At 43.5% G+C, this 22,200-nt stretch overlaps 1 long non-coding RNA gene across 2 annotated transcripts; it reads right to left on the reverse strand.

Annotated features, from left to right (window-relative positions):
- Positions 1 to 13,000: 13,000 nt before the first annotated feature.
- On the reverse strand, positions 13,001 to 15,239 carry LOC109194992 (uncharacterized). Of its 2 annotated transcripts, XR_003214389.1 has the most exons (4): positions 15,133 to 15,161; positions 14,420 to 14,799; positions 13,748 to 14,174; positions 13,001 to 13,656 (listed from the first exon to the last, which is right to left on the reverse strand). It is a non-coding gene; the product is annotated as an uncharacterized LOC109194992 (long non-coding RNA). The 2 variants fall into 2 exon arrangements; XR_003214388.1 differs by lacking the exon at positions 14,420 to 14,799 and having other exon boundaries at positions 15,133 to 15,239.
- Between the last annotated feature and the right edge of the window lie 6,961 nt (positions 15,240 to 22,200).

Raw genomic sequence — 22,200 nt, forward strand, 5'->3', positions numbered from 1 at the left:
TCTTACCTTTTAACAATGCATCTCAAACTTCTGTGCTGCTGTTTTTCTGACTTTCTCTAACTTTCTAACTATTGCAAGGCTCCATGATCCGCCACATGACCCATGATCCGCCACTGCTGTAATCTTCTTACTGGAGTGAATGAAGATTACAGGACCCTTGCAATAGTTCTGGTCCCATCTACCTGCTGTTGAACCAATCATAAGAAAGTTGTCCTAAAGGGAGAGGGGATAAAGAGGCTCATTTTATAAGTAATGATTGTCACGGCCTGGGTCTGGTGACCCAGTACTCGTATGTATTTTGTTTTCCTTGGGCTGGCGATCCTCGTTTGTGTTGGTTGTTCTGTCTCTCCTGTCTTTCTCCGTCTCCCTGTGTGTATATGTTTATTGGTACTCCTGGATGTTTTGGGTCGCTGGAAGGATCGCGACCCCGGAAGTGCTCCTGCGCTGGAGGCAGACACACCTGCTGCTCGTGAGCCGCAGCCAGCTGCGGCAGATTATGCTCGTCGGGAGAGCCGTATTTAAGAGTGTGCCTGCCCTCCAGCTGACGTGGGATTCTTAATGTCAAAACCTGTTAAGTACTATCGTAGCTTAGCTAATGAAAAAGACCTCGCTATTGTGGATTGCCTGCTGAGCTGTGTCCTATTGGACTGGGTCTGTGATGGCTCATTGTTATCATCATGAAACACAGAATCCAGTTTTATTCCTGAACATCTGCACGAACTCCTGAGCAGTCTGAAGACGTTCTGCTAAAAACAGCTTTTCTCCTTTTTGGACTGAAAAACGCTGTCTGAAGTTACCTCAGCACTAAACAACAACAACAAAAGAAAATACACCAGAAACCTGATAATTTATTTTTTTTTAAATCTGGAATCTCATATCATCCTCTGAGCTTGTTGGTGATATTTGAAATGTCCCAGCATTTGGAGCATACGCTGGCTAAAACAAACCTTCTGTTTTCGTCTCTCCTTCTGTGTTGGCTTTGGGAAACAGAAACTGAGCGCAGCTCGGTCTCCTAAAATAGATTTAAACTTCAGAGAATTATTAAACATCAACCAGCTCAAAACTGAGACACACAAATACACTCAGAGGGCCAAAAATAACACAGAAACTGGCCTCACAGAGCCTGTGTTGGTCACATGACCACAAACAACTGATTTAAACACCTGTTTAAAAAAATCAGACAGAGAATGTGAAAGGTCAAAGGTTAAGAGTCAGTGAAGAAGTTGTAAACACACTAATGAACATCTGTTCAATCAATACTCAGCATAAACAGTGGGTGTTTTTCACAATAAAAGCCTTAATTATTCATACTATTTTTACCAAAATAAAACCAGTTGGGAAAGCTGCTGCTGTCTGCTCCAGAGAATTACTTCAATCATTGAAAGGCTGCATGTCCAGAAGTATGTGGACAGCTGAGCATGAGGTACACTTTGGGGAGTTGTGCTTGTTTCTCTGCTGCTCCAGCATTTGTTAAACCTCCCGCAGAGATTTGCTCCCATTCAGACACCAGAAGTCGGCCGAGGTTCGCGCTGATGTCACCACTCTGATGAGGACTCTGTGGGCACCAAACGATTTCTTTATTATGCTTTGGGTTGTCACATTAAAGCAGGACAGGAGCACCATGAATCTTTTGAAGTTGCGTAAATTCATCGACCTGAAAGCATCACTGCAACACTGTAACGGCAATCAAAACACAAAATCTTTCCATTAATCCCGGAGATTTGAAGCAGTGCATAACCTTCAAATGCTGGACACCAAAAACAGTTACTACAGCAGCATAAATGAGATATCATAATGAAAACCTTAAAATCCAGCAGGGACGATTAAAAGGTTTATCCAAAGGTGAGAAATGAAGCATTCTGTCGACACATATTAGTCCCGCCCACCAGAGACACTAGCACAGGTGGTGAGGAAGTGGACGAGGCAAGGTGGCAGTGGAGGAATCAGAAAATGAGGCCAAGGCTCCAGATTCTGACACCTTTACTCTTGCCGATTAATATTGTTATATAAATGTTTTCTATCTTATCGTATTTGGTCACTTTAAGATTTCCATGTTTTAATGCCTATTAATGTTTGTAGAGAAGTAACCATTAATCTAGTTACCCTGATAACATCCCATTAAAACACCTTAAAGGTGAAACATTAGAAAGTTTATAAGTCGAAGGACTATAACAGCTGTGTAACACGTCACTGAACCCAAACCAGAAAAGCTTCCATCACACTGGAGTAGGGATGGGTATCGTTTAGGTTTTATCCGATACCCGTGCCAAACTGGTACTTTTAAAACGGTGCCGGTGCTTAAACGGTGCTCAAACCGGTGCTTAAAGAATGGAGAACATGAAATTGGTCCAAAAACCTCATGTTCAGCTGGTTTTTTTTGTTGTTGTTGTTTTTTGTTTTTTGGGGGTTTTTTTGTTTTTTGTTTTTTTTTTTTGTAAAAAGATAACAATGTTAGCCTTTTCTGCAGCTATAGGGCATATATGGTCTCACTCTTGGCTGGAAGCAGTGCTTAAACAATGGGGGGAGAAAAAAACACAAACTTTGTCCAAAAACCTCTCATGTTTAACTGTTTTCCACTTTTTCTTTGGTCATTTTAGCCTTTTTGGCCAGGGTGAAGGGAGTATCTGCCATCAAACAAGAAGACAGCCGCATGCAACTACAACGCTGTTTCCTAGTTCACCTTACATGCATTAATGTAATAATGTGGTTAGCGTACTCAACATTAATTACATGCGAACAACATGAAACTATTCACGCAGAGGAGAACGGCTGCTGCTGCCATCATCATCCGTCATCATTTCTGCTACGCTGACAGGGCTAGGGGCCAGGACTCTACTCTTCGGGTTTTTGGGGGATGTTGCTAACTCCGGGTCCGATAACAGGCACCACACCCGCAGTAGATGTGCACGGTGTGAGGTCTCGCAGCAAGCTATCAAACACGGCGCATTTCTCAGCTTTCAAAAAAAAAAACGCTATGTGTCGCCAGGTGTTTCATCAGATTTGAGGTGTTACCTCCTTTGACAGTATCACAGTATCAGCTTAAAGCACTCGTTGCAGGCTGCTGAGTTTGCATCTTTTGCTGTGAAGTACAGCCAGACTTTTGACCGCTTCACCTTGGGCGTTTTTAATCTGTAGCTCTGCTCTAAAAGAACGTACGTACCTGGCCCCGCCTACTATCCTCGGAAACGTAAAATGATTGGCTAGAATTGGCTCAGGAAAAAAAAAGCACCGAAATAAAGCACCGAAATGTGCGCTGCTTTTCGGTCTGGTTACTACAGTTTATGTCAGAACCCATGATGGCACCGGACACCAGTACCCATCCCTACACTGGAGTGAGGAGAGGACGCAGACTCCGGGCAGCGGAGAAAGTCTGTGACGTTTTTCATGTCACAGATCAATTGCAAGTTCTTGCAGTGACCAACTGAGGCTGAGCATCCCGCAACCTCATCGCAAAGGCAACCAGTTTCAACCAAGGTGATCGCACAGGTCGCCTGGTGGGAGGGAACCTAACACTTTATTCACTCTGAGTAGCATCAGGGACTTGACTCAGCTGCTAGTAGTCTGGTTATATTCCTACATAAATGTAAGGTTCACCACCCTGCAGAAACTACATCATTAAGTTTGTCGATTAAAGTACTTGTGATTGACAGACTGATCCTATCCAGTCAGACTGCAGACCGACTCCTTCATGCTTTATGTCCATCTTAGTGCACCAAGATCACTTTGAAGACTGAGTGGTTGCAGACTGATCCTGATTTTCCAATTATTTCAAAGGTAACAAGATAACAGCATCATTGCAAGGGCACACTAATTTTGTTTGTGTCTCAGTCTCCAACCATTGTTTCACTGTGACTGTAACAACAAAATACAGACTCGGTGAACGGTGGTGAATATCATTCTCTCAATCTGGGCCTTGAAAAACAAGATGTAGAAAGTCAAAAACCTCCACAGCAGTGTCATCATAACACAGCCACAGCCAGACTCAGTCCCTGCTGCCGGGCTGGAAACTAACGATCTCGATGAAAGGAGGCAGAAACCCCAGCATGACCTCCCACCCTCAGGTTACATCACCCTATCTAGAGCCTGAGCATTTATTGCACTCGGGTTCAGACTGGCCTCCTCCTGCTGTGGATGTTTATGAAGCTTTGCACTTGGTCATTTGAGGTGGTGATGCAGGACATTTTCCGGTAAAAGGTGTGGATCACCAAAGTGTTGGTACAGAAAAGTCCAGAGCATTTTTTCTGAATTTTCATGAGCATTTTCGTGAATGCCAGGAACAAGAGCTTCAGCCTTCACTGTGACAGAAATGGAAAAAATTAGACTGAATCAGTCAGCAGGGCTGAAATTGAAAATCTACAAATCTAAGGCTTCTGATAGAGACGCTAAAAGCAGCTGGTCTGAAGTTTCCAGGTCAGATTCATGGTTTCAGGTGGAGTTTGTGTGGAGATTTACAGCTGGATGTCAGCCTGTGAAAGGCAGAGTGACGGTTTGATGAGCGGAAAGATGCAGAGTGATGAATGGCTGTCAGAAATGGAGGGATGGTCGCGGTGATGGATGACAGGGAGGGTTCGACGGGGTGGTCCTGCCTGACTTCTGCTTTTATTTATTTACAGGAGAAGACATGAATTAAGTTTTATTGTTCACAGTGTCAGCTCTGATCAGTGTCCTGCTGACATGCTCTGACTGAAGGAAGCAGTCTGACCTCCATTCAGCCAGCCTCTTCAGTCTAAAGAGTCGATGAATAGAAGTAAATGTCTGAGCTCACTCGTGAGGTTTTTCAAGCTTTCAGAAAAGAGGAAAAAGGAGAAAAGGCAGACGTTTCACACAAGCAGTAAAGTGGAACTGCTCAGACAAACGGCAGTTGAAAAGGTGTGGATGGAGAGGAACACAGTGCACAGTGAATCTATGACAATATGAAACCTCAGGAACATGATGAATGCTGCTGATCGCTGAGATCCCACAAACAGAACAGAGAGAGGGATAACGAGGTACAGCTAAAGTCAGACACTGAGGATGGCAGGAAAAGAACAAAGAAAGAAGGTAAAAGCACAAAAAACACAAAGAACAAACCTGCAAAATGAAACTCAAGCATTCATTTCAGAGGCAGACAGATGGAAAACTGGAGGAAACGGGAAGGACCAAGCATTGTTCTGTTAAAAAGGAGGTTTTCCTCCCTGCTGTTGCCTTTACTGATTCTTTACTGTAGGGTCTTTACAGCAATAAATAAAACTGAATTGAAAAACACACTTCAGTTTAGAACTGACATCTCATCACATTTGGACTGTTTTTGCACAAACTTTGGTTCTCTTTTGTTGCTTTTCTCTGGTGTGTCATACTTTTGAGCCTCTTCCTCTTGTTTCCCCTTCAGTCTTAAAACCCCTTCCTTTTCAGATGCAGTTTTCCTCTCTTTGTCTTCCTGCTCTGAGTGACAGTCAGCCCGCTCACCAATTGTTTGTTGGTGGGGAAATTTTGCATGTGAACTAACATAATCCTATTTCCTCATGTAATCCTCTAATTTACTTCCAGAAAACTGGGAGCAGCAGCGGTTTCTGCAGGAATGTTCATTCGTGTTGTGACAGATAAACGATTCAGTTGTGACTGCTGGACGAATCATTTCTGCCCGCCGTGATGGACAGAACCGCTGCGATCAGAGAACAAGCGCTCCCTCAGCTGTCTCTGCTCTGTGTTGTTCTGAACATCTGTTTTAAAATAACAGATCAGGTTTTTTTTTTAACCCTGAGTTAAACATCACTGTGTCATCAGCCTCTCTGCTGGTGGGCTCGCTGAGATCACGACTGCAGGGGGGTGCAGAGCTGATTTGAGGCCAGCTGAGCTTGTTTCCTTTCCTCCTCCTCCGATCCTCAAGCACTGTTTCACAAACATGTGAAATCAAAGGAAGACTTCTTTTTATCAAAGGGCGGATCAAATCCCACCTGACCCGTTCAGTCAGCTGACTTGTCATGTATAATACTGTTAGTATATTTTTTTGAAGCCATGCTCATTTTAAAAGTACACAGCTGAGGTGCAGATTTGGTGCTTTTTAATGTCAGGGTGTCATAGTTCATTATTTACAGCTTACAGCAGTCTGTTGTTTTCTTGCCTTTAGTTTTTGAGTTTTCAGCCATCCCCAGTGTTTCCCTTAGTAGGCGTGTCTCTAAGTTTGTATTAGTTACTTCCTGTTTTATTTTGGTGTGTTGTGTCTGTGTGAACCTGTCTTGTTTCTCTCATCACCCTCAGTGTGTCTGTGTGAGTGTCTTTTTCAGCTTTGTTGTGATTCTGTTTGTTTCCTTTGGATCTTTGGCTGAATGTTTTATAGACTTTACATCAATAAATGTGTAGGTCTGCTTGCAAGCCCTTATCTTGTTATTCACTGATATTTAATTATTTATCAAGGATCTCTGATCACTCATATCATCACAAGTTCAGTAGATCTCCACATGAAAGATTCAGGGCTGGAAAAACAACTGTTAAAACTGCATCCAGATCAGTTTCAGACCCGCTGCAGGAGTCACAGCATGAAGACTAAATCTGGTCTCATCAGTCTGAATAACTGTAGCAGAGTGATGTCTGTGACAGAGAGGAGCAGAAACCAGCGTTGGTACCATGATGTTAGATCTGTTTCTCATAACTCACAATGTGCACTTTGGGTAAACTTTGAAGGATCATATCGCCTACAGCTGTTTTTCCTTTGAAACGTAAAATATTAAAGTAATCAGCTCATTCTGAATCTGTGGGACTTGTGGATGTGGAGATAATGGATGTAAAACCAAACAAGTTTAATATGAACCTCGATGCCGTGCAGAGCGTGAGCACGAGGAGGGTTAAAGAGGACGTCCCTGCATCTCACCGTCCGCCAGCACGTTAATGAGCACAGAGCTGTCCTAACATCACTGCTGCTGTGGAGCTTCACACTGAGCCGAAACTCAGCAAACTCGGAGAAGGAGACGAGAGTGACACACACACACACACACCCCAAAAAGGTTGATTCTGTTCATCTGGACGTAGCGTTTTTAGTGGGAGAAACGTTTCATCACTCATCCAGTGACTTCTTCAGTCTCAGCTGACTGCAGGTTTCCCCAATCTTGTAAACAATGCATTTGCACAATGACTGAAACCAGCCCACTGAAAGAACAATGGGCTGGGAGGTCAGTTCCTTGATCATTAATATGCAAATTGTCATCACCATTGATCAACAACCACTGATCAATGGCCATGAGTACCATTCACAGAGAGTTGGGGAATGGCGGCAATCACAACATTGTAAGATGGTGAAAGATGTACCCTTAGGCCCCCTCCTCCATTCAGAGATGGTCTTTCCCTTTTCACGTAAATGGCCTCCTTGACTCCACACTCAAACCAGCGTTCCTCCCTGTCCAGGATGTGTTCATCCTCATCATTGAAAGTGTCCACTGGCCTGTAGGTGTAAATAGACTGCGGAGTCCTGGCCTGACGAGTTAGCTCTCTTCTTGTCATGCCATCCACTTTTTTCATAGGTTGTTTGGTTTGTGTAAATCCTGACAATCCTCCTGGCACTTCACAACATACAATACGTTACTCTGTTTGTGTGGGGAACCTGATCCTTTGGGTGGACCAATTTTTGGCGCAGTGTGTTTTTGATAAATGTCAGTTGGATGATTGAGCCTGCATCAAGCCACAAACACAAAAACAAACACACACAAAAACAAAGACACACAAACACACACATCAGGCTCCTACAAACAGCACACAGGTGAGGTACAACACTGATGTGTGCATATCGCCTACATCACCAGCAGCTCAGGCTGGAAACACTGACGTCACACCTTAAGGTGAGTGGGCAGTCTACACCTTCACCTTTGCAAAGCTCAGGTGAGTCCTGGTGTCTGTGTGGTGTTCATAGTTCATATCAGTGCTGGTTCATGAATATGGAGCTCCCTGGCCCTTTAAAGTGGAAAATCTTTACATTGCGTGCATTGAATCAGAGGAGAACTGTTCAGGTCAAAGAGGAGACTGCAGAGAGTGGAACTGCTGTCCACTCTCTGCATCATCCATCACGGGTCAGCTTCAGATCCTCAAACAGGAAGCTGCTGGCTCCCCGTCAAAGACTCATTTACATCAGAGGCCTTCTCATACTTTTTATTATTCTTCATTACAGCTGACCTCCATTTTATCCCTTTAACTGAGCTTTTCCAATCCATCAGTCCATCTGATGGGTCAGGCAGTGAAGGACGCTGAGGTCTGAGGCACTGATGCTCTCTAAGGGCAAAGACAATGAGAATAAAATGAAGCTGCAGTTTTTTCCACATCGCTGACATGATCTGATAATAGAACATGAAAACTGGTTCTGGTCCAGCTGTTCTGTCTGCACATGATCGATGGTGGAGAATGGAGAGGACGCTTCCAGACAAAGTCATACATGACGCAGTAAACAGGAAGTCAGACTCGATACCACGAAGACCACAGCTGCACCAGGTGCTGCCATTCATCCCCATGCTCTGATTTAAAGTGGACACTTCAAACATCTCCGTAAAAGCCAAGCGAGTGATTCGCTGACAGCTGTGAAAGCAGCGAGGACAGAGCTGCAGCAGAGTATCAGACACTCAGACCAAAACCACCTCCCCATAAGACCAAAACCTCCTCCCCTCACTCAGACCCCATGCTAAAAGAAGCATGAGGCGACTGCTGAGGGTGTAAAAGTGTTTCTCTTAAATCACAGGCAGGGTTTCCCCCTGCTGCGGACAGAGGAGAAGCTCAGCAGGTCGATTCTACTTATTCAGCTCCAGTTCACACCAACAGCAGGTAAAGAAAACCCCAACACTCAGACCACTACGAGCAGCACGTGGCTGTAGTGGAAAGAAAAAACATGAAAAACCTCCAACAGGAACTATCCGTTAAAATTTGGCTTCCATCCACCGAGGGCTTCGAGGTCAGCTTCATGATTTCTTGGTGGAAAACTGACAAAAAGCCTGATAAATTAGAACGTCTGATTCTTAAATGTTTGCAGTGTATTACCAACAGAGGGGACTTCATAAAGATTTAAAATATCGTGGCACATTTGACCTCTGACCGTCAAGGTCAGTAGACTGATATGAAGGTCTAAGTGACAATAATGCTATGCAGCGATATTAAACTTACTGCCACTGTTTGTATTGATAACACATAAGAATATAGGGAGTGATATCTGAAGACTCTAAATGGTGACTTTGTTCTGTACATTACAATACCAGGTTATAACACTTTAAATACATTATATTTTTTCCGTGGATATTTTTTTACTTATCGTTTAACCTAATTTTACTAAACACATGCAATACCTCCACATAAATAAAACATAATTAGACTCTGAATAAAGTCAGGTAAATTTAAAAGGGTGTGAGCGGGGCAAATAAAGCTCCTCTTGTTTTATGGAACTACAAACATCTTACGGCACAAAGAAAATCCAAAACATTATCTCCAGAGAGTGAGCTGGGTGTTTGGAGGTTTGCATTCTCACAGTTCGTCTTGTTTGTCATGAAATGACTTTTTCTGGCTAAGCGCTGGCTTTCGGGACTCTTGCGTCATGGGAGGTGACTGTCACAGTGTGAGGCTGAGCTCTTTATTGTATCACACAGAGATTTGTACTCACCCACGTCTTTGTGTTGGACTGTTTTCAGGACGTTTCTCGTGCTCTGGCTTTTGTAACACACGAGTTTTCCAGCATTTGGGAATCTTTGTGTTTATTGTTATTATTATACGTGTTTGTGTGATATGCTGAGGACTCACACACTCCTGTTAACATTTTTTGTGTTTTGTGAAGCAGCTCCCACGTGTCTGCACGTGCGTCTGTTTTGCATCATCACCGTCTGCAGCACTTCGTCTCGTTCTGCATGTCTGGTGTCTTCTGCGCGTCTCCTTTTGATCTCTGAGCAGTTGCATTAATTTGGGTTTGTTTCTCTGCGTGCTCTGTGCTGATCACTTCGTTTTGTGTTTTTAAGAAGATTTGTGTCATCTAAGCTGCTTGTTTGTGTTTGCTCTCTGGTTTTGTGCCTCGGTTGTGTTTATCTCCCATCTAGTTTTTGTTGATTTTGTTCTTTGTGTTGCTTTTGCATCTCTAAGGTTCTTCGCTGATGTTTCTTTAGTGGATCTTTGTGGATCTCTTGGTTCGTCTTTTATGGCTTGTGGTCTTTTTGTGTTTAAAAAAAAAAAAGCTGCATGCTGTTTTTGTTGGTTTGTGTTTCTTTGTGCTCAACCGATTGATTACCCAGCATTAAATGTTAATCCTTACTGTCAGCACAGGCCTGCGTTCAGTGAGGCCACTAATCGATTAATGAGTCAGTCAGAGGAACAGTAAGAACCCGTTAACCCTTTCTACCAGCAGCTGTAATTAAAGAGCATCATTCTGCTCGTTTCCAGCCTCATCTTTTATTTCTGTGTCATTTATGACCAACTCGGTGCTCCTCTCAGAAACTCTGAGTCTGCCTGATGAGAACAAAGACCCTGAATTGAACAGAAGAATCGAGCTGCAGAAAAGAGAGCAGCTTGTCCCACACAGAATCCCGTCAGAGGTGTGAAGGCGACTCAGAGCGTCTTAATTAACACTCAGCCACATCTTTACGCTAAATATAGAGGAGGAAAAAGAAGAAACTGCCTCCTCCAGCCTCAGAAAAAGCTCCATGTGACATCAGCTGGTGTATTTATAGTCTGAAAATCTGCTTCTCTTCAGCACACACACTCAGAGCTGAGTGTGTCTCCTTCTGAGTTCCTACAATCCTTTGTTGTTGCTGACAGATGGTGACGATCAGAACCGTCGCCAGGAGACGAGAGGACGTCCTGTTCATAATTGAACGACCACACAGTCCAGCTAGGAGTCACTGCGGACCCCTTCACTTTCATTTCAGACCAATCAGCTGCTCGGTCATCAGCAACCTGTTGCCCTCTGCACAGCTGACCCACGTGGACATGTTTGAGTAGATCGGTCAGAGAGTGGAAGGGTTCTTCTTCTAGTTCAAGTAATGACCTTTCATTTTCACTCACTGCTCTCTTTGCTTCTCTTGGTCTCCCTGGCTCGTTGCATTGCTCCATCTTGTCTCCATCATGTGTTGCTCATGCTGTTCTCTGTGTCTCTGGTCGTGTCCAGTCAAAAACTCTGACCTGCACTAAAGAGCTGAATCCTCATCCTCAGGTAGAGGGTCTGATGCAGTCTGACCATGTTTCTACCATGACAGTTTCAGCTGCAGGATGGATCTGAAGATCCAACTGAAGCTTAAACAGTCAGAGTAGCAGGTGTGCTCACACACTCCACTCTGAGTAAATCTGTGCAACCAGGCAACAGAGCAACCAGCAACCAGAGCAACCATCCACATAACCTGAGATAATCTGGGATTTAGTCAAAGTGCGGATAACTCCAGAATAAAGTGGAATCACTGGCTGTGTTGTCCTGGTTCATTATTAGTACTAGTATTGTGGTGCCCGACCCATGTAGCTAGTTTTCAAATGAGATCAAAGGCGTGTTGTAGTACTACAGGAAGGCCCATGGGTTCTTTGATTTACTAACTTGCCATACTAACCTGTAATGCTGATGAAATTGTTTTTACCAGGAAACCAGGTGCACACTGTCAGTAATGTTACTGAAATTTATATCCGTGCAAACTTTCAGAATACAAACTTTCAGCATTTAGTCCTACTAAGAATTAGTCACTCGGATAACTTAAAAATGTAATTGTAATCCCGGAGGAACCCACCCGATGGATTAATAAAGTTTTATTTAATCTAATAATCTAATAACTTTGATCTCAGCCAACCCGATTTACTCACGAACAAATAAAACACCGAAATAAGGCAAACAATTACATTTTTAAGTTATCCGAGTGACTTATATATCATGTTTAACCTGAGTAGCGAAAGAGCGGGGGTCTGAAAACGATGAAGCCGGGAGTCTGCTGCTCTCGCTGGCTCGAGCGACCATTGAATCCCCCGGTTTGCTATCGAGCGGGTGGGTAACAGACGTCTCCGAAAACGTCGGCGCACTTTTGCAAATATGCGATGTCTTGATAAACCAAGCAGATATTTGAAATTTACACCGCCACTTTCTCGCCTGAAAATATGTTAAAAGTTTATTTTGTGACCCAGAAAGATTAATAAGACTAATTTTTAAACTTAGTAGCAGCCACCATTGTTGGCAGCTGAAATTTGGCTGGACCGCGCTATGAATTCTGGGATATGGTGGGCCACGAAGGACACACCCAACCCATCCTTCAAATTCGGGGAAATGAAGGACGCATTTATCGGCTGCATTTGAAGGAGTCGATGAATTGGGACAGCCTTCGGCGCCGGGCTGTGACGTAATCGGCCTTCAAATGCGGCCTCCGGAGGATGCAGCCGACGTTTTGGGACACAGCTTCAGTTTTATTAACATGAAGAAAATAATTTGATCAGCTTTAACACAAATTTTTCACTTCTGAACTTTAAAACACTTTTAAATCAACTTTTAGCTTTGTAAGCGTTTTGGAACTATTTACTCATTTACCATAGTCTCTTATCTTATTATGTTTTATTATTATTATATATTTGTTTCTTGTTGGTCCTGAGATAATTTCACCCTCTCAGAGCTGTGATAGAGATGGATGAATGTTTTCACTGTGTGGTTGTTCTGCTGTCTTTCATGTTTGACCTCCCTCATGCCATTGCTGCTTGTTCTGCTGCTCTGGTCCTGTCTCTGGTTGCATTGCTGGGTTGTGTCTCTTTGATTTTCTGCATTGCATTGTTCCTATGTTTGGTTACCAGGGTTGTGTCCTGTGTTGCTTCCTATCCGGCGTGCTCTGCCTGAGATTCCCCTGCAGTCCCTCCACCTGTCACTCTGTCCCACCAGGCTGGACTGTTTCCTGATGCATGCTGGGATTGAACCAATTATTCAATCCCTGCTGAGATCTAATTAATTTAATAAGATTCAAAACAACTGACCAACAAACAAACAGACACAGGATCTGCAAACTCCAGGAAATAAATATCCTGAAAGCTTTAAAAATTATGGCAACTGGGAAAAACAGTTCAGATGAAGGTTTCATCTGCTGCCTGTGCTCTCTGCCTGCTCCTGGTAACAGAGAGAGGCTCAGTCATATTATAAGGATACTACAATGTAGTCTGATCCTCACTTTACATATGTGGTGACTTAATATTATTGAAAGTGAGAAAAAAACAAAATTTTCTTAGTTAATTTGACAGTCATTCATGTATTTAACCCCAAAACAAACACAGTCCCACTGGACATCCATTTTAACCTTAACACTGCTGTGAAAATATGAACACACCCCACCAACAAAAACTCTTTACCTGAAATCTGAACAAACAGGATTTTGTTCAAAAATCAAAGCTGAAAAATCTGAACTTGAGCTTGTTTTACCCTCTGATCCCAGATCTTCATGTAATGCCATTTTTAAGATGTTACATGAACGTCATGACATCCTTAAGTTACATGAACATGTGCCATGATGTCCGAGCTTTAATGCTGGCCACCCAGGAGAGAGGAGCCCCTGAAGAGGCTGGATGTTTATGAACCAGCAAACAGCTTCATGTCCAGTTTGGACTTAATTTTCACTCATCTTTGGATCAAGTCGACTTCTTGCTGAGCGGAACTGAACTGCTTCCCTCCTTCCTCCTCAGTGTGAGTGCAGACAGATGTTAGGAGCTTTGCCTCCTCTCCTGAACACAGTCAACAACATGATCTCGTCATCAGCTGCATTATAGCCAGAGCGTGTTAATTAGCTACAAAGTGCGGAGATTAAATATTCACCAGATGTTTATCTTGTTTTTTTCTCTGAGGACACATCAGGTATTTCCTCTCACTGAGTTTTTCAGTAGAATTTAAATGTTTGTGAGCGTCACAGGAGAGCCAATCACGAGTGAGCCTTGAGTTTAAAGTGCAGCTTCATGTTCGCCTTTCTTTCACAGAACAAAGCTTTGTGACGTTCGGTGCAGCTGATTCTGTAAAATACTCGCGAGGGCGCAAGGGGAAGATTAAAGTCTTTATCAGAGACCTTGTATTGATTAGTCGTCTGGCTTTCATCACCTAAAAGAGTCTAATCGGGTGTAAGTATAAAACCCTTGCAGAGCTTCAAGCACATGCAGCGTCTCTGAGATCCTCAGCTCTGCTTGTGTGGCCGCAGTGGTGAAACAGGGCCAGGTGAGTCTTTCACCACTCCTGATGCTGGAGTCTGCATCTGAAAAAACATGTAGAATGAAAAGTGAACCAGTGATTTATTATTAAACACTGAAGAGGGTTTAAAGGAAAGAAAAGGTCAGCCATACATGCAGAGGAGATGTCAGCAGAGAGGGGAAGACTTCAACAGAAGGAACACCTCGAGCTGAACTCAAATAAACATTAAAGAGAAGAAAGTTGGAGGCAGCAACCTGTCCTGACGGTGCAGAGAGCGGCGGCTGGGCGCTGCCTCTGCCACAGACTCACTGAGTGTTTGATGGTAAAGGTCTGCGGTGGTCTGGTGGATGTGTCTCACTTCCTGGTACCTCACATGTGTTTCCTCTCCAGTCAGAGATACTTGAACTAAACTCACATCATTAGACCATCACAAGCAGCTGGAACAGTAAGAGCCCACTCTCCACTTTGCCTTCATTCAGCACCTCTCTCTGTGCTGTGGAGTCAGCTCAGTCAGTTCAACACGAACACACCTTGTTCTGTTTAATGAGGGGTGACCGGGTCACCTGAACCACAGCTCACTTTATGAGGAAAAGTCCAAAAACTATCCTGATCCTCTGCCGGTAATCACCAGCTGGCCGGCTGTCATTTCCACAGCTGGAACAAAGACGTGCTGCTGCTGTTCCAAGGAGCTGGAGAGAGGAAATCAGGCTTCAGGCCTGGCTTTCATGGCAAAGGGACACAGCGGGCACCGGGATCATAATGAAGTGAGGAAGTAACAAACACTGTAAGTAGACGCTGCTGAGGACAGATTCAGTGTTTCTGAGTTCAGAGATCTTAAATCCTAATGAACCTGTATCAGAGTGTTACAGACTGCTTCCAAAACTATACTACAATACATAACCGTGTGCAAGGATAAAACACAAATATGTGACACAAACCAATTGTGCAGTATAAAATAATGGGGGCACATGAGCCTTAAAAACAAAAAATGAATTCCAACAAAAAACAATGGTCACGTTTACCTGCTTTACAACATCAGAGAGAAACCAGCAGTCAGGCGATCGTGTGTGAGCAGCACATGGTGAGAGTGAGAAGGAGGGTCAAAAGGGGCTGAAGGCTGGTACCAAAACTGGACCCAGGTGCAGAAAACCAAGAGGGGAGGCAGCAAACAGTGTTGACAGTGTTAATCAAACTACAAGCTAACACAGCAACTGACACAACATGGCATGGAACGTGATTGGCAACTTGGCGTGGGGACGTGGTAACACAGATGTGGCTAAAAAGGGGGGAATTGGGCCTGGAAAGGAGGAGTGGAGCGTAGCAGGTAATGTCTAGTGGTCACACCGAGGAGAGAGGGAAGTCTGTTAGTTATCCAAGAGTCAGAGGTGAGCTAGAGCCAGAGGTATGAGTTGTGGTGAATCCAGGAGGCTGTAGCACAAAAAAACAAGGTGAGTATAACACTTAGTGATGGGATAATGAACCGTTAGAGCCAGCTGCCAACATTAAACAGCTGATGAAATGGCGGTGAGGAAACGTCAGTGTGGAGCTTAAATCTCTCAACCCTCATTGCCTCAAACCAATTCCAGGTGAGTAGAGCAAGTGAGGGAATGGCAGCCCTGCCCAGGGGCGGATACAAGGAGACTCAGGAACCTAGTGGAAACTTCCAGTGACTCACCTGGACTGTGACAAGGAAAAACTTCCTTAAAACAGGAAGGAGCAGAACCAGGATCAGGGTGAGGGGAAAGAATGTCTGTCATATAAAGTCTGCCAAATTGGAAAAGTTCAAATCAGCGTTAATCTTTCCATGATGATCAGCTGTGACATCAACGTTGCCTCTGTCACAGCTGCTGTTTGAAGACGGGCACATGAAGCAGGACTTACTTGTAAATACAGGTGAGGCTGAACTCAGCAAGGAAAGGACAGGTGAAGCTGCTGTGAGCGTATCTGAAATCATAACTTCTGCTTTTCCATCTAAAAAGTTGTACAAGTGTAAAGAAGAGTGCAAATCCAGCAGAAGCACTGTGACTGACTCAGCAGAGGGACAGCTCAGAACTGCGTCCTGAACCTGTGTTTGCTTTAAACCACGGACAAAGAAGAAATCATCCTAAAACTCAACGCTTATATCAGATTTCTTTTTGGACTTCTTTCTGTTTGTGCTCCTCAGTGAAGAAGGAGACACTCTGGGTCTGGGTGTGGCTCAGACAAAGGTAGAGGTTAAGGGGTTAAACTTGACAGAGCCCCATCTGTCTGTAGCACTGTCAGCTGGGCTTCACCCGGCGGACATGTGATTAGCAGTTTTTTATGGTTATTTAAGGGATTTTTAGTTTTTATTGTAATAGGACAGAGGAGAGAAGACCAGAGGAAGACATGCGGTAAATGTCTTCCGGTAAATGCCTTGTTTCTGGGTCCAGTGCTGAACTCCGAAGCATTGTATTTTTTTGATATTCAGACAGGAAGTTATCATCAGTGTGTCAAGATGTTTTTCTGCATGAAGACACTGAGACAGATCCTGTGATTTCTAGTGGCTGCTGTGACGGATCCTTAATATGACCCTGATTTGATCTCGATGTCCCATGAGCCTCAGACGTATGGACCTTGTATAACTGGAAGTGTTTCCGCTGGAAGCAGCTGGAGCATAAATAGATCAGATCCTCTAAGATGTGATTTTCCTGTCTCCTGGTTTCCCTAAAGCTCTGATAAACTCAGGACTGCATAAAAGAGCAAAGAGAGCCGTTTCTGTCTTCACGTGGTCAGCATTTCTCGTCCTGATCCTTTTGATCTGGTCGTCCTGACTTTTGCGTCCTTCTCGTTTTCTTTCCCCCATCACAGCGAGCGGCCTCGAGGTCATAACACACTGTACGGGCATTAAACCCCTCCACACCTCCCCCACCATCCTATATTCCCATCCTTCTATTTATAGGCCCACACCTCCCCTCCCTCCACAGAAAGATGTTTCCTAATGTGGTTACAAAGGAGGAGAAGAAGGATGAGGACTCAGACTGAGGCTGATTTAAATCATTCAAGTCTGCATTACAGACCCTAGCTGAGAAGGTGGTGAGCGATTAGCTGGTCAGCCTGTTATTGATCAGCAACGCTCATTATTCACCACAGAAGAAGAAACAGGCGTTACTGACTTAATGGAGGCTATAACCAAACAAGATGTGAGGATTTATTACTTGCAGAGACCTGACAGACTACACGCCGGTCTAATACTGCCAGTTTATTTATAAAAAAGACGAAGGCATGCATCACCATCCAAGATCAGAAGTGAAGCCTGCATTTCCTCTAACGTCCACTAGAGGCAGGCTCCAAAACTGAGTCATGATGGAAAAAGTCACACCAAAGAGAAACGTGGCATCTCTGGATGTGTGAGAGGAGCCGACAACACCAGAAAAAGCCTTGGATGTGTTTTTGGAAGTTCAGGTCAAGTGTTTCCGACAATTTTGACTCAGACAGTCAGAAATATTATAATTCTGATCATTTATCAGTACATATCCATATTTTTATATCTATCTATAAAAACAAAGCCTTCATCAGAATTGTGAACATCACAGCAGATTTCTTTGTGTCAAAGTAACTGAGGATAAAACAGAAAAACATGAAGGAGATTTTCCTGGCCTGGCTTTTTATGGCAGATAACCGCCTTTAAATTATTCTGCAGTAGATCAAAAACTGAAGAAAACCAAGAATCAACATATGAACATTACCTGATGCTGCTGAAGTGCTGAAGCAGAGCAAAGTTACAGAGTTTTTATTAGAGACACAGCCAGGCGTTTTGCAATTTGGCGTAATTTTAAAAAAGTTTACATTTCTTTGGTATTGAACAGCAGATATTTATAGAGATAGAGATTTTTGATGGTAAACTGGTCTCTGAGTAGACTGAGAGGGAGAGTTGTGCAGGAAGTGTGATTTTGTTGTGACGGAAGCAAAACTACCAAAGTAAGAGGGAATTCATGACGATGTTTTTTAAACCTGAAGCATAGTTTTGTGAGCTTTAAACTCAGATTCTGATGTTTCTGGCAAAATACATTTATTTTTAAAAATCAATTCAAGATTTAATGAATCTATATTGCTTTATTAAAACTACATTTGATTTGACTCTGTAAATCGATTTATTTGACCCACCCCTATTTCCAACCCTTTACAAAACATCAGGCTGCACGCACAGAGCGCCGAATAAAGACCCAGCTGCCAGACGTTTACAAGATTCCAGCTTTAAACGTGAGTACAGACCTGCAGCACCGACTCATCAGCTGGTTCAGTCACACCTGCACAGGTAAAACACTGAAGGAAGAAGCTTTACTGAGGTTTACATCACACCCTCACTACCCATAATGCACCAGTGATGGTGTGGCCTCTGCTTTTGTTGTTTGAATTATTCAAATCCTGTGGAAACGGCTGCATTATTTATTTTTTATTACATTACCACAACAGCATGACTGCAGACACCACAATCAATTATGGATGAGGTTTACCTTCAGAAGTGCACACGCACACACTCACACATACACACACACACACACACTCACACACTCACACATACACACACACGATTATACAAACAGATTATTGAGTGAAGCTGCTGTTTGAACAAACTGCTGCTGAAGCCTTTAAATACTCCCTGAAGCCTCGAGGCTGTGACAGCAGCGCTGTGCGATGCTGCGATGTTGGTATCGATACGTTGAACCTTTAACAGCAGCGTATCCGGGGAGAGCAGTGTGTCATGATTTATGAGATGATTCATCAGCAGTCTATAAATTCTGAATCCATTTTAATGAACACTAAATCACTAAGCTTTACTTTCCACAATAACGAGTTAACTCAAAAATCACCTTTCATGCTTTTATTTTGCAAACGTTTGGGGGGTTTTTTGTATTTTGTATGTTTAGGAGACCAGGACGTAGATGTGTCTGTGTTTGAAGCAATTGGAGTTTCTGGTCTTTACATGTGTTATAGACTATAAAAAACAGAAAGGTTCAGACGGTCTTCATACTGCATGTTTGAGGGATATTTTTCCATCTGCAAATAATTCAGTGATCCACATACTGAACTTAGAGGATAGAAACAAAGTATTGATCCTATCACACTAATATTAATCTGATACCGATACCTGTGTTGGTAAAATGACGTGCCCAAAATTAATATAGCATTTCTCTGCAATTACAAAACTGTGTAAACAATCTTGGTATCATCAACAATCTCTAGCACTTGAGACATTTCATCAGAGGTGTAAATATTACCACAGATGCGACTGTGTCAAAGTAACTGAGGCTAGAACAAGAAAAATAAGAAGATTTTTTTCCTTGCCTGAAATCCTTTTTGTATTTTATAGCATATAATCCCTTTGAAAACGTGCTGCCGTAGACAATAAACTCCAGGTTTTAGTAAAAACAACCAGGCTTTCTTGTCAGGGTCCTGGGTCTGCTGACCCAGTGTTTGTGATGGTTTTTTTTTCTATATCCTTAAGTTAGTATTATTCATGGGTCTGTTTCCCTGCCTTCCCCGTCCCCTCGTTCCATGTGTAGTCTGTCATGTCTCTTGTGCAGGTTAAGTTCTGTCTCCATGATTATTCTTCTGTTTCCCAGTCGTGTCTCTTGCTCCCTCTGTTCCTTCTGTTAAGTCAGTCCACATCTGAGTGTGAGTCTCTGGTTTCCTGTTTTATTTTAATAGTCCTTGTCCTGTGTATTTAGTTTTGGTTCTCCTTAGTCTCGTTACGTCAGATTTGTCCCAGCTGAGTTCTCACATGTTCCCCATCCTCTTGTTATTTTGCCTGTATACTTAAGTCCTTACTCTTCCCGCTGTTTGTTCTTCCAAGTTTCTAGTTGTGTCAAGTTGGGAGTTCTTAGTCGCCAGATTCATAGTTTATCTTTTCTTCCTTTCTTTTTGTCTTTGTACTTTGTTTTTTAGTTCACTTTTTTTACCAGCCAATAAAGCTATTTTATAAATAAAGTTTTTTTCATCCGTGAGTCCTGCGTTGGGTCCAGCCCCCTGCCTGCCACACAGCCAGCCATGACAGTTCTGCAATTTTGCACATGATTGCAGAATCGTGTGTATTGAACAGCAGAAATGATTTAACTTTATTGACACGCCTAAAAATGCTTGTTTTTGAATTAATTTTTTGAAGGATTACCCACACACATGCATAATGGGTCTGATAGAATTTGCACATTTTGAGCCGATAGAATCGTGGTAACGTCATTGCATTTACATTAATCCTACAATCACGAATTACAAGGTGGGAAACGCAGGTGACATCAAGTGTTTTCCACCCTGGAACAAAGTCTTGGAAAGAGTTCCCAGACTGAGTTAAGGCCTCCTCCGCATGAGTCAAGGTGGGTGATCAGCTGACCTGCTGGCTGATCCTGAAGGTCTCCTGTTTCACTGATGCTGGTTACAAGGCAAGGCTCCTGATGATGAAGGTTTTTTTCTCAGTAAAGTCAGTACCACGTGGAAAAAAAGGTTTTAGTAAGAATGAACTGGAAACTGTTCCCATAGAGACCCTGCTTTTCTTTCTAAAACCTGACTTAAACTTTGTTTTTATCCAGGAGTTCTAAAAGTGGGACCTGGAAGCACCTCCAGCCTCTAACTGTAACTGTTGCCCCCTCTAAGACTGGAAAACCTTCACTTCCTGCTCATGGACAGCAAATACGATGCAATCATGAAAATAACATTGTTCTGAGCCTTGTTGGTGCTCCGGCATGTTGTGAATTGTTTTCTGTACGTTCCTCACACAGTTGCACCTTCTGTCCTGACCCATACGTGTCTTGTGAACATTTGGTAAAAATGAGGCCGGAGCTCCATTTCTCGATTTTAAAGAAAATCAATAGGTTACTGCTTCACCCGTGCTCCACCTCTGCACTGCAGGTCATGAATCACACCTCAAAGAAAGATGACGTACTCCACAAAGACGGTAATGAGCTGGTGCTTGGAAGCTTTTCACTGCGGGTGTATTTTTGCAGCTGTGAGGGTGAAACAAGGGGAGGAAAAACAGATATTTGTGATTGTACTCCATCCTTTCTCACCTAATTTGAGTCCAGTTTTCTCAGAACAGAACTGAAGGTTGTTTTTCTGAGGTTTCTCGGAGAGCGAGCAGGACGCTATTCGTAAAAAGCTGAGAATGAAAGAACTGAAGCTGAACAGCTCTCCTCCACCTGCTGCATCAGTGCATCAACATTCATCCATCCACATCTCCTTTCAGCACAGAGGTCATCTTTCAAAAGCCTCAAAACAATTCTGTTTAAAGACACACACACACACACACACACACACACACACACACACACACACACAGGGTCATTATGAGGCTGTTTTAGCCTGAGGCAGCTGCTTGGCGAGGACGAGGAGAATCCCGACCTTCAACTTTCTGAAGACTCGTACAGATAAGGCCTACCTGTTTCTTACTACAGCACACAACTTTTCACCTGTGTGTGCATGTGTGTTGCTTTGAGGTCACTGTCCTGCTCTGTAATTGGCCACGGTGGGCATACGTGGAGACAGGAAGTGGGCTTCAGGGTCGAGGCCGGCATCCTGCTGCATTATTCATTCATCTTTAGTGAACGCTGCAAGGATAAAGAGACGAGAGCGGCTCTATTTACTGGGATCATTGGAGATCGATATCAGGAACCTGCAGAGGCAGAGGAGGATGAAGAGGGAAATTACTCTGAGTCACATGTTTCTCTGTGTCGATGGGACATCTTCCACTGAAGCAGCACAGAGGAAACAGGAAGCTGGAGTTCCTCTGGTGTCCAGCAGAGGCAGCAGTGAGTCGGTGTTTACAACCTGACAAAGACACTGGGCGTTTCTCAATATGCGTACTTGTGCGTACTTGCGTTCTCGTGTACTCGTGATACGTCATCAGTCGGAGACCAAGTACTGTTCCAATTCGAAGTACGCATCAAGCCGAGAACGCGGAAAAGTCACGGATGTGTTCTCGCTCCGCCTGTTTTATCGAGCATGCATCGGTGTGGACTTGGTACAGCTAAATATCCCAGAATGCATTTCGTCCAAAACTCAACAGCGGACTCCCGGCACATCGTTTTCATCAATCGTCATCGTTTTATTTCAGTGTTTTATTTGTTCCTGAGTAAACC

Source organism: Oreochromis niloticus, linkage group LG17 (assembly GCF_001858045.2).
Source record: "Oreochromis niloticus isolate F11D_XX linkage group LG17, O_niloticus_UMD_NMBU, whole genome shotgun sequence".
Taxonomy (NCBI): domain Eukaryota; kingdom Metazoa; phylum Chordata; class Actinopteri; order Cichliformes; family Cichlidae; genus Oreochromis; species Oreochromis niloticus.